This window comes from Gouania willdenowi, chromosome 13 (assembly GCF_900634775.1).
Source record: "Gouania willdenowi chromosome 13, fGouWil2.1, whole genome shotgun sequence".
In the NCBI taxonomy this organism is placed as follows: domain Eukaryota; kingdom Metazoa; phylum Chordata; class Actinopteri; order Blenniiformes; family Gobiesocidae; genus Gouania; species Gouania willdenowi.
The window spans coordinates 38,951,833-38,966,636 of record NC_041056.1 but is presented as its reverse complement, the minus strand read 5'-3'; the positions used below and the strand labels follow the sequence as shown (position 1 = coordinate 38,966,636).

Genomic DNA, 14,804 nt, shown 5'->3' with positions numbered 1-14,804 from the left:
ACCTGGATCAGTGAGAGGATAAGGAGAAAACCATGCAGAGCAGCCTACTTCACCATCAACAAACAGACAAAATATTTCTTAAAGAATATGAGAATTAAACTCCTAATATGTTGTCAAAGATAAAGCCAGAAAAGAAGGATCACTGACAGAAAATTGCTCTATTCATGCATAAACTTGGAACATTATACAATAATAATGCATTTGACAATAAATGGACAGCACTCTGATTAGTCAGATTTACTTTAATACTGAACAGATAATTCCACACCTTGATGACTTGAGTAGTTGATGGTTACATTAATCCATGTTTCAGCAGTTTGAAGTCAAGTGTATTTAAGGATTTTAAGCATTGTACATTATATATAAGTATGTACATATATGCATAGACATTATATACATCAATGGTCCCCAATCCTGGTCCTCAATGGCCACTATCCAGCATGTTTTAGATGTTTCCCTCTTCCAACACACCTGATTAAAATGAATAACTCATCATCAAGCTCTGCAGAAGCCTGATAACAATCCTGGTCATTTCAATCAGGTGAGTTGGAAGAGGGAAACATCTAAAACATGCTGGATAGTGGCCCTTGAGGACCAGGATTAAGGACCTCTGATATACGTAGACACCGCATTGCCTGCTGCAGCCCACTAGAGCGGTGCATTAACAGGGTGTGGAAAACTGTGAGCAGGGAACAAAACCTGCAGGACACGAGGAGGTTGACATAAGACATGTAGACAATGATCTAGCAATCACACTGTGTCCAAGAACTCAGCTAAATAGATGAGGGAAGCTTGATTGAGAATGGGCCACACCTGGGTGGAAAACATGAAGTCAGAACCCAAACACACTGACATCACCAGGGAGGTAGAGACATGAGCAGGAATACCTGGAAACACTAAGACATGAGTAAACACAGGAGATACTCAAAAATCAGAATAAACTAAGACTAAAATAACTAAAAGAACCAAAGGGCTAAACACAAAGAAAAACTAACAGAACCTGACAGGTTGGACCATTTTGGAACGGTGGCAATAGTTCTACCTACAGTACATTACATCTATAGAGGAATGATGTGCTTACACAAGATAGATAGATAGATAGATAGATAGATAGATAGATAGATAGATAGATAGACTTAAATAAAACAAAAGGAACCCGAAAACGTTCAAGCGTGTCAGGTTTTTATTGATAACATTGCATTTGACTCTATATTATTGTATAGATGTACTACTACTGTATTATTGTTGTTATTGCTTTTTCTTATAATTATCAATTATATTCTCATATTTTTGTATTGTTATTTTTATTAATAATTTTTTTTTTTAAAACTATAGTTGACTGGTTTCCTCAATTATATCATTATTATTTTTATTGCTATATTATTATTATTATTATTATAACCATTACTATTATTACTATTACTATTATTACTGTCACTAATAATATTATGTCCCCATCATCATCATCTTATTATTATTGTAGCCAAGAACTGAAACATTCAAGGAACAAGAACATAAACCAATTCAAACTATCTACAAGAGTATTTAGTATTTGACTCCCTGTCTCAACCGCAGCCGAACAGTTTGTCCCTGTCCTGTCAAGGTCATCTGTGTTGAAATGCTCACTGCAAAGCATGGACCTCTCAGTTGCCACAAAATCTTCCCGTTTCACTGCCCGTTCCCATTGTGTCCCTTAAACCACTGTCTTTGGGAAACTTTAAACATGTGAGCAATGTAAGCCAGAGATAAAGAATTGTCTACAACAAAAATAATCCCATCATTAATTAGGCCTATTATTAGCTTTATTAGATAGCTCAAATACATTCATCATGTCTTTTTATTACTATAGACTTATTTTGGTTCTTTTTTCAGACATTAAATTCAAGAGTAGATGTTGCTCTTTATCTTTTTTAGCTTTACAGTTTCAGCGAAAAAGTAGTCGGCGGGGGTCGCGGCACGCGGAGCGGAGCGGTCGGATCCGTTGGGCCCGGTGAATCTGACAGCTCCGCTGGGCGTGCCACACGTGCCGGTTCACACGCTGTCAGTGAGATGCTTCTGAGGAAGGTGAGAGACATCCCTGAAACTGTAAAGCTAAAAAATGTAAAGAGCAAACATCTACTCTTAATTTTTATGTTTGAAAAAAGAACCAAAAAAAGTCTATAGCTCTAATAGATGCTGAATTCTTTCTAACCCATCAATTACTGCAGTAAGTCTGTTTATTTCTGTGTAACAGGTTGTTGCTAGGAACCCTAGATTCATAACATCAATGGTTCTGTCTGTCCTGTCTGTGTTTATTTCACTATAGCTATAATAATCTGCTAACAATATATTATTTCTTACATGTCCATGCACCGCTGCCTCCACCAGCACCGTTCCAAGATGGCGGCGCTGTAGACATGTCCCTCTACAGTCGATGTGGCGTCTACGTATATAATGTCTATACATATATGTACTGGGGGGTATTTTATTTTAAGATAGGTGTAGAAGAAATCTAAAATAGCCACTTGTCAACCACTACTAAATACAATTATGTGATTAGAATCTGGTAGGTTGATCTTTATTAACATTAAAATGCTGTGAACATTCCTACTAGGCTGGGCAATATCGACCAAAACTTTTATCTCAATATTTTTTCTCAAATGGTGACATATGATATAAATCTAGATCATTTTATTTCGAATGAAGTCTGAGAAGAAAGATAATTCTGGGTTAAATTGCTGATCCAAAATGCTAAACAGGCTCATTTACGAACAAACAGCTGCTCAATATGTTGCAACATTTGGTTTTTTTCTCCTGTAAGGGACAGCATGTGTGAGTGATATGTAATCTGTAATATGGCTTGTTATGGGGAAGCTCTGAGTTAGGACTCTGTTCTGAGAAGTAAAAGCAGTGACTCTTAAAACTAGTATTTTGATGCAAAATAAACTATTATATATAACAGAAAACTCGATACATTTAAATCTCGATATATCGCCCAGCTCTAATTCCTAAATTATAAAACAGCCTAAATTAAAACATAAATGGATATATTAAGCACTGTGTTTATTTTAATATACTTACAGTTCATATACAAGTCAAACACGTTGCATATTTACTGTTAATTTCCAAATGCTTGTTTTTAAGTTAGACATGTACATTTTATTTTCATAACATATTTTATTTTAATTTTTCATCCTCACTCATGTGGTTTCTGGTATTCACTAATGACTTATTAGACACATTTATTACAGACTTTACATCCTTTAACACTTTGTGAAAGCAGTGTATATTTGTGGAGCTTGTGATTGGCTGATTTTTCATGATGACGTACGCCATTCCTTCCCCCGTGGTAGATGCTAGAATCTCAGTTAATAACGATGTCACATATGAAAACACAATAGTTATCACTCTACACATTTCACAACAAAGCTCATGTCCCTGACGTCCCACCTTCAAACAAAACCTAATTTGGCCATTCATGAAAAATCTACTTAACCTCCCACTTTTCTATAGCAATACATACTTCCTATAGGCACTGCACTAGAAATACTTCAAAATATTATCAAAAAACCTACAATGAAATAAGTGCCGGTCAAAATCTGGGAGGTGCCGGATCTTGCTGCTGCAAGATTTGGCCCAAATGAAGTTCTGCCTTTCTTTAACCTTGTAAGTTGTTACTGAGGTTAATGAGATCCTTGGAGAGAAAGGAAATGCTATATAACAACTTTGCTCCAACTTAATTCCTCTGTCTGACCGACATAGATGATGAGAACCTGAGGTCATTTGGAGGACTGGTATGTCAGGTGTTGCACTTTAAACCTAATCATTTGTTCTTGTTACAGGTCAAGAGACAAATCTGTGATTCGTCACAATTGTGAGATGGGTGAGGAATTCAATGAGACATATATAACACTTGGGGGCTTTGAAGGCATGGAAAACTATAGATATCTTTATTTTATCCTTGTGTTGACGCTGTGCATTTAATCAATTTACAGTAATGCTATTATCGTGTATATTATCTGGGAACATCAAAACCTTCATGAGTCTATGTACATTTTCATTGCAGCTTTCTCAGTAAACTCACTTTTAGTCAGTATAAACATTTACCCAAAACTTCTGATTGATTTTCTATCTGAGAAACAAACTGTATCCTATTCAGTCTGCCTTCTTCAGTACTTCCTATGTTACTGTTAGGTATTGTAGACTTATTACTATGGCAGCCATGGCCTTTGACAGGTATGTGTCCATATGTAAGCCTCTGGTATATACCAAACATCATGACTAACAGGACTGTGGTTGTTGTACTAGTTTTTGCCTGGTTTGTGCCTGCTTCTCAAATGTCAGTGTCCACTGTGTTGAGTGTCAAGCAGAAAGTCTGTCATTTTGTTATAAAAGGATTTTTCTGTACCAACTCTATCTTTAAGCTACACTGTGTGAACTCAAAAGTGATATCAGTATTTGGTTTGGTGTCTTGCATGTTTATATTGGGTATTTGTCCTGTGTTTTTTGTTTTATTCACATATGCTAGAATACTTTTCATTGTCTACAAAAGCAGTAACGATGTGAGACAAAAAGCTGCAGAGACGTGTTTACCTCATCTGCTGGTTTTATTGTGTTTTACTGCTTTAGGTACATATGATGTCGTTTTCACTCGATTCAACGACAACTTTCCCAAAATTGTGCACTTAATCATGACTTCACAGGTTGTTTTATATAATCCTCTCTTTAATCCAATTATTTATGGTTTCAAAATGAAAGAAATATTTAAACGCCTTAAGAAGTTGTTTGGTTGTACATAACAAAGGTGAAATAGTTACATTTCTATTGAACAAATATTTATACAATACTTTTTTCCTATCTTTTTCTTGTTAGTGTTCATCACATGTACAAATAAATCAATTTCACTGATAATTTACTATATACAGTACGTGTCATAGTCATTCCTATGCATAGGACCACAGGTTAGACACACACACACACATTTAGCTCACTTTCCTCAAATTTTTCAATTTTGCTTTCATTTGAGACAAATTCATGTAATACTGCAAGTTCTATATCATTGGTAAAAATGTGTAAACATGAAAAATCAATCTAAATGTTAAATCTAAATGTTACATCTAAATGTTAAATCGGTCACTACCCCGTGTGAAATGTGGGTTTTAGATTCAGATTTAACATTAGGATTTAATATTTACATTCAGATTTAATATTTACATTTAGATTAGTTTTCCATCAGTACACTTTTTTAATAATGATATAGAACATGCTGTTTTTCATGAATTTCTGTCTCAAATAAAAGAAAAAAATTGCTAAATGTGAGGAAAGTCAGCTAAATGTTCAAAATATGTTGGCTATGAAAAAGTGATCGAGTCTTTACATTCGGCACCCCATACCTAACTGGGGTGAATAGTTGGATGTGTGGAGTGCACACACTGCACATGAGGCCTACACACACACACACACACACACACACACACCCACACACACACACACACACACACACACACACACACACACACACACACACACACACACACACACACACACACACACACACACACTTTATTGTAATATGAAAGATTTGTCTTTTGTCTTGAATGTTGCAAAGTAAAGTTAATTAAAATAACCTGCTGTGTCCTTAAGCTGCTGTGTGTCATTATTCCTTACTGACAATTTTTGTTCTTTTTTTTTTTTCCTTTGGTTATATTTGCTAACATGTGTTTGTAATATACATGTATAAATGTAATAAGCTTTCGGTCAGAGGTTCTTCATCTGGGTAACAAAAAGCATGGGTACAATGAACAGGCTTATCTAATAAAGGCAATCAGTCACATGTTTGCTACACCACTATTGATCATGTGGGAGATGTAGTTCAGAAGGAGAATGAGGAGTTTGTAGTGAGAAAACTAATTATATACACAAATATATAAACAGTGTGAGAACAAATACTTGGCATTAAAGGATGAGGACACTGCATACACATCAGGCAGACGGTCAATATGCAGTGTCTAAAACCATGGCTAATCTACAAGAATCCATATTATATTAAATCATATCAAAATCTATATTTAAGCTCTTTGGGTGTTGAGAGTCTAGTGTGTGAATCCAAAATAGTTATTTTTGTCAGTGTCTCATCCTCTTGACAACAGTACATGCTGAATTCCCTGGAAATGACAGAAGAGATAGGGTGTGAAACAGCATTAAATTACTGGCCACTGGATACAAGTAGTTAGGATTGGCACATCTGATGGAGCTTTTATGTTCACTGATTCTCTTGACAATAAACCAACAATCATTCTGTGTACAAGCAGTCAGATAGTGGGGAAGGCTTGATTGGGAACAGACCACACCTGAGTGCAAAACATGAGGAAGCTAATGACTCAAAACCCAAACACACTGGCATCACTGGGAGGTGGAGACACAGTCTTTTCAAAGACAAAAACGGCAAAATGAAATGACTAATGAAAACTTTAGACTTAAATTAAATCACGTTGGCCATATCATCAAGGATCTAAAACGAGCACACAGCGCTAACATATGAAGTCTGAAGGCGGTGCAACTGCTAATGCTAACAAAACAATGACAGGGACGTCTTATCACTTTTTAGCGTTATTTACAGCTTACCGAAGTGCTCTGTTCATCGTCTCCAAAGATAGAAGGAATTGAACCCTCAATCAGACAAAGTCTTTCTGTAAATCCTTCTTTATACTGGTGAAGGTTGATGAAGCAGTCATCCTTGAAGTGCTTCACACACAAAAATGACCTTACCCACAGATGTGGGTACATTTCCATAAAAAATAAAACTCAACCAGGCACTTTGAAAAGGTTCTGATGCTGGGAGACGTTGTAATGAAGCGTGTGGGTTACTACATCCAACAACTGAACATTTTGACTTATCCTCTCGTAACTTCTGCATCCTGGAGCTTGGACTACAAAATAAAAGCGAGAAATAAAAGTCGTTGTCCTAATTTGGCAGTTCTGCTGCAAATACTGTGATGTAATAGTTCAAAAAATGTAATAGAGAATAGAAAAATTGAAACAGATTGAAAAATATGACCAAAACAGAATATAAAGATATCAACGGAGCACCTGAAGAGACTAATTTGATTTTTTTTTTGTACTTCTAAGCACTCTAAATATACAACAAAATGCATTTAAGGGCTAAAAAAGTGGATTTAGCATGATATGTCCCCTTTAACACACAGGCATGGATATATTATAAATACATGTGTACATGCATTGGGAGTGCTGGGATTTGGAGCCTTTATAGGAACATGTGCTTCATTCATTGATCCATTTCCAGTATCTTCTCAAAGCTACTGTTCTCTAACGTGTCCCCATTCCTTTCCTTCAACTGTGGTTAAATACTTTTTCAGTAACGTTTTCACCTTCTTTTATTTCTGTAAATCTAGGAAGTTAGAAATTCCATAGCACTGAGTATTTTACCGGCTACCTCTGTCTCACCACTGGATGGCGCTACAGAGCTGGAAGAAGATGATATGAAACGGTCCGTTCATGGTCAGGAATCTTCCTTTGAGCTTCTATAATCTGTATTTCTTTCTAATCTCAGCCCTAACCTTTTTCTTATCTACTTTAAGGACTACATTTCTCTTTAAACCCTTCAACTGCCCACCCCTCCCTCCACCTCTCTGATGCACCGCCCACTGTCACAATCAGCCATGGGAGAGCAGAGGAGCACAGACCACGCCCACAGTGTGTGCTGATGCTGTGCTGACACAGGGCCAGTTCTACTGGGAGGTGGACGTGTGTAACAGCGCCCTCTACAGGATAGGTTAGTCTATGTTCACTCACTCACTGACACTCACTTCCAGGAAAGTGAGTCAGCACCAAAGACTGCTGAGTCACACAAACAGTCACATAAAGGCTCTGCAACTGACCACACAACTTTAGTGGAGCTCACTCTAAAAGAAAGTGTGTTAAACCAAGGGTTCCCAAACTTTTCAGCCCTTTTCAATCCTTGTTCATCAGAAAGAAAATGGGTTAAAAGTGTCCAAAAATGGTTGAAACAGTTGTGAAATGGTATTTTAAATACCACAGAAATTGGTTAAAAGTTTCAAATTAGAGTGGCCAAACATGTACAGAAAAAATTGTAAAAAGTGTCAATATTGACTTAAAGGTAACAGAAAAAGGGGAGGGGGTTCTGATAATGTAATTTAAAAAGTAGAAACAATTATTTTAAAGTGGCTAATAATGGGCGTAATAAATTGTGAATGTGGTTAAAGCATGAGCATGAAATGTGGTGAAGAGTTTAAAAGTGACAATAATAACTAACATATGTGACATTAGGTGGAAAAGTGGTGGAAATGATTTATAAGTGCCAAAAATGTCTTGAAAGTGGGAAAAAATGAAAAGGCATTGAAATTTGATGGAGAAGTTGACAGAAATGGGGAGTAATGTAGCAAAAAATGCATTAAAAGGAGCAAAAAATATGGCAAGAAAAAGTTATGAAAATAGGTTAAAATATGGAAAGTTGGTGAAGTTGCAGGAAAAATGATAAAAATAAGCAAAAATGGGCTCAAATTCTTTAAAAAAATATTCTTACTTTATTGAAGACATCTGGCGACCCTAGTGTTTTGTAACCCCAAATGGGGTCCTGACCTGAAGGTTGAGAACCCATGTTAAACAATGGCGAGATCAAACGTAGGCAACTTTCATCACAGCAGGGCCACAAACATCCAGTCTGAGAGCCACATTATCAACATTAATGTCAGCATTTAGAATAATGACCATCTAAACAAAAACACAAAGTTTTTGTGTATTTTTCTATTTTATGGAGTCATTTTTTTCTCATTTGTTTTTGTATCTAGTTATCTTTTTAGTGCTTTTAGTGTTTTTTGTTTTGCATCTTTTTGTTATGGTTTTTACCTTTTGTTTTGTGTATTTTTGTAATTTTGTATATGTTAACAGTCTTTTTTGTTTATTTGTTGTTGTTTTGTCATTGTTGTTGCATGTTGTTTTGTTTATTCCTCAGAACTTCTGTATGTATTTTGGAGTCCTTTTTGTGTTTTTAGTGTTGTTTTGTACATTTTGTGCTTTTGTGTATTTTTTGAAGTAATTTTCTGTGTTTTTGTTCTCTCTTTGTGCATTTTCTATTTATATTCTGTTTTTATGTATATTTTTAGAGCCATGTGTTTATTCTTGTTGTTTGTTTTGGGTATTTTAAAATAGACCAAGGGCCTTGTGTGCCCAGGCCTCCCTTCATCATGTCTAGGCTAGATCACATGTGTACAATGTGTATTTTGTTTGACATTATTTCACAATGTCATAGACAACAAACCACTGGATTGTACTCCGTAGATATTTACTGGAATCAGAACAAAAACCATCAACTAAAGTTCATCAGGACTTGCAGTATTGATTTAGACCACAAGATGGGGCTAGAGTCCCACCAGCTTATACTGAAACGTTTGCTGAAGAGATGAGACTTTTATCACAGTGGGGGCTACAAAAGTGTGTGATTGTGTCTGAAGGTCACATGATTAACATTCATGTCAGCATTTAGAATAACGACCAATCTGAGCATTAACACAGTTTTGTTTTTAGAGTCATTTTGTTTGTAGTTTAGTTACTTTCTTCTTATTTTTGTAGTCATTTGTGTGTTTTTGGGAGTCATTCTGTTTTGTTATTTTGTAAATTTTCCAGGAATTTTTGTGTACTTTAAGTCACCTTGTCTGTTTTTGGCTAATTTTGTGTATTTCTTTGGTATTTTGTCTGTTTTTGTTGTCCACAAAGAAACAAGTTTTGTGTAGGTTTTAGCCCTCAACTGTTTGCATTGTCACTTTTTCCATCTATGCCTCTTGTTAATTACAGTTGATTATTTTTTTCTTTGAAACTGTAAAAAAATAATAAAAAAAACAAGTAAAAATACTGTGATTACCTGTCAGGCTTTTAGAACATTTGCTTTTTATTACTACTACTACTACTACTACTACTACTACTAGTAGTAGTAGTAGTAGTAGTAATAATAATAATAATAGTCAGAGTATCAACAAGTCAGGGTCTTACAAAAACAAAAGAGCATCCGCAAATTCACACATTTTGGCAAAATATTAAAAAGGATAAAACATTTTACAGCACAGTGGTTTGTCTTAAATCTTCTGTCGTTGGATTTCCAACTCTAGGAATGAGGAATTCTGATTTTGTCCATCTCAACATTCTTTTTAGAACAATGAACAAAATCCCTGTCTAAATATAAAATAATTACACATATTTAGGTCCCAAGCACCAAATGTGGTGGGAAGACCCTAATGATCCTGTAAGGATTTTCTTTTTTATAATAATAATAATAATAATAATAATAATAATAATAATAATAATAATAATAATAATAATAATAATAATAAATTTTTATTGAAAAGCACTTTTAAAGAAACTCAGTCACACTTTACATGTTAAAACAACAGCAAATAAAGTGATGAAAACATTTAAATATAAATCAGACAAATATAGATATTTACTGTAAATATATTTTACTACATGTAGGGTTATGATGAGTGGTAGAGTGGATCGTCCAATATCCAAAGGGTTTGGGGTTTGAATCCCGCTCTATCCAAGTCATTGTCGTTGTGTCCTTCGGCAAGGCACTTTACCCACTTTGCGTGGTGTGTGTGAGTGTTGGTGGTGGTCAGAGGGACAGATGGCGCACTATGGCAGCCTTGCTTCTGTCAGTCTGCCCCAAGGCAGCTGTGGCTACAATAGTAGCTGACCCCCATTGCATGTGGAATGAAGAATAATGCACATCAATTTAAAGTGCTTTAAGTGTCTATGTAAAGCATTTTATAAAATCCAATGCATTATTATTATTATTATTATTATTATTATTAGGCTTTTGATAATTGGAAAGAGGATAAAAAACATGATTTTGATTACCTACCTAATAAAGGTTTGTGATTTGGTTCAGTAGAATTTGGTTCATAGGGACTTTGTCATGAATTGAGTTTTCTGAACACCTGTGACATGCTGAACTGGTTCTTTCAGGTGTGATGTCATCAGATGGATGTACTGGTTGGTGGTTCCAGAGGCAGGGCAACTCTTTCTCTGCAGTATACGATGGAAGTTCTGAGCCTCTCTCCACTGTTCCACCACACATCAGAACAATTGGCCTCTTCCTCTGCATCGGCGCTGGAACTCTGAGCTTTCACAACCCTTTGACCGAGGAGCATTTAGCTACACTGCCCACTATTTTTGGTTCTGCTGGAGTGGTCCCAGCTGTGGGTCTCGGTCAAGGCCGGCTGCGGCTACGCTCTGGCCTCCCTCCACCTTGCTGTGTGTTTTTTCTACAACAACTCAGCGTATAGAGAGCCTGGCAGTAGCCGCAGAGGTTGGAGGAACACCAATGTTGGCTTTTGCTCAGTGAAAACCTTGATACAGAAGTTTGAGGAGCTGGTGGTCTCTCCTCCTCCTGAATCCAGGGGTTCCACAGGCCTTCCTGTTAGTGATTAGGAATGGAAGCTTAAAAAGGAAGAGACCAAATTTTGCATAATTGGAACTTAATTATTTTACACAAAGGCATCTGTATGAAATAAAATGTTTATCAAAATGTACAATTCTTTTTTTAAATAGGGGTATCATGTAAAATTAACTTTTTCAAGCTTATATCATGTTAGTGTCATTCCCTCCTGAAAAACATACCTTCAGTGTTGCTCAGATTGATTCACGTATTTTTGAGTAATCTTTAAATCTCCTGCCAGTGTCTATTAGCTGTTAGCAAACACCGGTCCGTAGCTCCGGTAGTTCCGTTCTGTCAGTCCTCTTCGTTCAAACAGGCGTCACAGTTGAACCGGGAGCATGCAGTGCATGATGGAAAACAGAAACGATTTAAATCTTAAAGCTAGCCACAGGTGTAAGGAAAGTTGATGGTTTGTAGATGTTGCAGGAAGTGAAGTAGTAAGGTGGCCGAGCCATTGCATAATGTGATTTATTTTTAGGTTAACAAATTGTTATATTATGTTTTTATTGGGCATCAATCATTAATAGCTTCTGTAAGAAAATAGTAATAACAATAATATTTATTTCAATATTTCTTAAAAAGCTATAGGGAGCCATTGCAAAAGAGTCAAAGAGCCACATGAAGCTCCAGAGCCGCATGTTGCAGACCCCTGTTATTCACTAGATGGTGATATCGACTTGCTGAAAGATCAACACATTGACATTAAAGCTTTTTAAATAGGGCGACCAGACGTCCAGATTTAGGTCAAACATATAACTGTTAGTGTCATGTCACAGATGCAGTGATGTGCCGTGACCACTAAGGTTGGGTAGGCACGTTATAAATCGAGACCACCAATGACAATTTCATATGTTTCTGCTGACAATCAACTTAATTTGTATAAAGCAATTTACAACAGTCATGTCAATGCGCTTATCAAAATATAAAATTCATAATAAGAAAGAAACAAACCCAAAAAGATCTACATGAATAAGCATTTAGCCATCTAACAAAATCAACATTGTAAAACAAAGAAACATAAACAATTATTTAATATAGCCTCCATACTCTCCCAACAAGATATATCTCATGACACGGCAGCACATCTGTTGTTTGTGTTGGAAACACAAAAACACGGAGAAAATGACAACAACTCGGAAAAGCTTCAGTGAGACACATCCACGAAGCCAATTGTTCCTGTTGCACCATTCACTGTGAAAAGTATGAAACATGTTGTGACCTTACCTTTGCTGAAGCTCTGGTAACTCAGGTGTTGGTCTCCCATCTCTTAACAGGTGTAGTTTTTCCTCAAAAAAAAGTTTCTCTATCATCTCTAGCGCTGTCATCCACACTGTAGTGTTATATCGCCCACTAGCTAAAGAACGTAGAGCAGCGGTCACGTGATATCAATTCACTAATGTACTGTGAACTTACGTATAGCATTTAGCATAGCGCGGTTACGTCTTTTCATTTTGGGGACCTGACTGTGCATGCACAAACACGTAAAATCACGCAATGAGAATGGAGGCAGTGGAGCGACAGCGGTGCGAGAAAAAAAAAAAATAAAAAAAGACAACTGTTCCAGGAAATAGCGCTGTTTAGTAGTTTGGGCTATGAAACGCACAAAATGCGGACACTTTCAAACTTATAGGTACTGTAGGCTATTGGAAATGAAAAATAAATAATTTATAATTATATGATAATTAAAAAAATAAAAAAAATTGATAATTAAATAATCAAAATATCAATTCACCCTTGGGTAGGCACTGCCTACCTTGCCTACCCTGACGGCACGTCACTGGTGATAACCACATTTATTTGTTTATTTATATGAATAATTTCCACTGTTATCCATGCAGGATGTTTATTATTTACACCATAGTGTATAGTCATCTGAAAGATGTAAATCTTTGTTTTAATCAGAAATAAATTGGGTTATAAATATGAGATAGCCATAATTAGGTATCATACTAGGTCCTAATTATGAGATAGTATCCGATAATTATGAATAATTATTTTATAATCATTATTTTACTATTCCTAGCTTCTTCTTTTTTTAACTTGCCTAAATGGGCTTCCATAAGATTGGCCATCCTGGAGTTGTTTACATTATTTTATTGATATGGCCAAATATAATCTGAAAAAATAACGTTTATCTGATTATTATTAATTAAAGAGTGAACAGGTTCACATTGCTGAGTGCTGTTCTGCAACACAGAGGATGGGAGTGTTGCACTGACAAGTCTGTAACAGTACACTGATATAAACAGGATAGGCATATGGTTTTTATTCACAAATAAAGATAAGATCATACACAATATTTAAAAAAAATTAAGCCCGAAAAATAATAATAATAATAATCATATATATCTCATATAATTTTGTAATAAATCAATCATGAACTTCTCCACACTTCACTGGTTTGGAGATAAAAGAAAGCTGCTTTGTTTTAGGAGGTTTTCCTTCTCCTGTCCCATATGTGAGAAGTCATTTTCATCCAACATCAGTGCCTGATTTTTAAATGTTTTTTCTGTGTATTTTTCTATTTTATGGAATCGTTTTTGTCTCATTTGTTGTTGTTTTTGTATCAAGTTTTGTGTATTTTATTTTTTGTTTATTTTTTGGGCATTTTTATCTTTTTATTCGTTTTAGTGTTTTTTTTGTTTTGCATCATTTTGTTATGGTTTTTACCTTTTGTTTTGTGTATTTTTGTAATTTTGTATATGTTAACAGTCTTTTTTGTTTATTTGTTGTTGTTTTGTCATTGTTGTTGCATGTTGTTTTGTTTATTCCTCAGAACTTCTGTATGTATTTAGGAGTCCTTTTTGTGTATTTAGTGTTGTTTTGTACATTTTTGTTGCTTTTGTGTATTTTTGAAGTAATTTTCTGTGTTTTTGTTCTCTCTTTGTGCATTTTCTATTTTATTTTGTGTTTTTATGTATATTTTAGAGCCATGTTGTGTATTCTTGTTGTTGTTTTGGGTATTTTAAAATAGACCGAGGGCCTTGTGTGGCCCCAGGCCTCCCTTCATCCATGTCTAGGCTAGATCACATGTGTACAATGTGTATTTTGTTTGACATTATTTCACAATGTCATAGACAACAAACCACTGGATTGTACTCCGTAGATATTTACTGGAATCAGAACAAAAACCACCAACTAAAGTTCATCAAGACTTGCAGTATTGATTTAGACCACAAGATGGGGCTAGAGTCCCACCAGCGTGGGGCTTATACTGAAACGTTTGCTGAAGAGATGAGACTTTTATCACAGTGGGGGCTACAAAAGTGTGTGATTGTGTCTGAAGGTCACATGATTAACATTCATGTCAGCATTTAGAAAAACGACCAATCTGAGCATTAACACAGTTTTGTTT

The 14,804-nt window shown here is 35.6% G+C and overlaps 1 pseudogene; it reads left to right on the top strand.

The window, feature by feature from the left end:
• The window catches only part of LOC114473987 (olfactory receptor 52E4-like), a 7,806-nt pseudogene extending 3,028 nt beyond the window's left edge, over positions 1-4,778 (top strand).
• Positions 4,779-14,804: the final 10,026 nt, after the last annotated feature.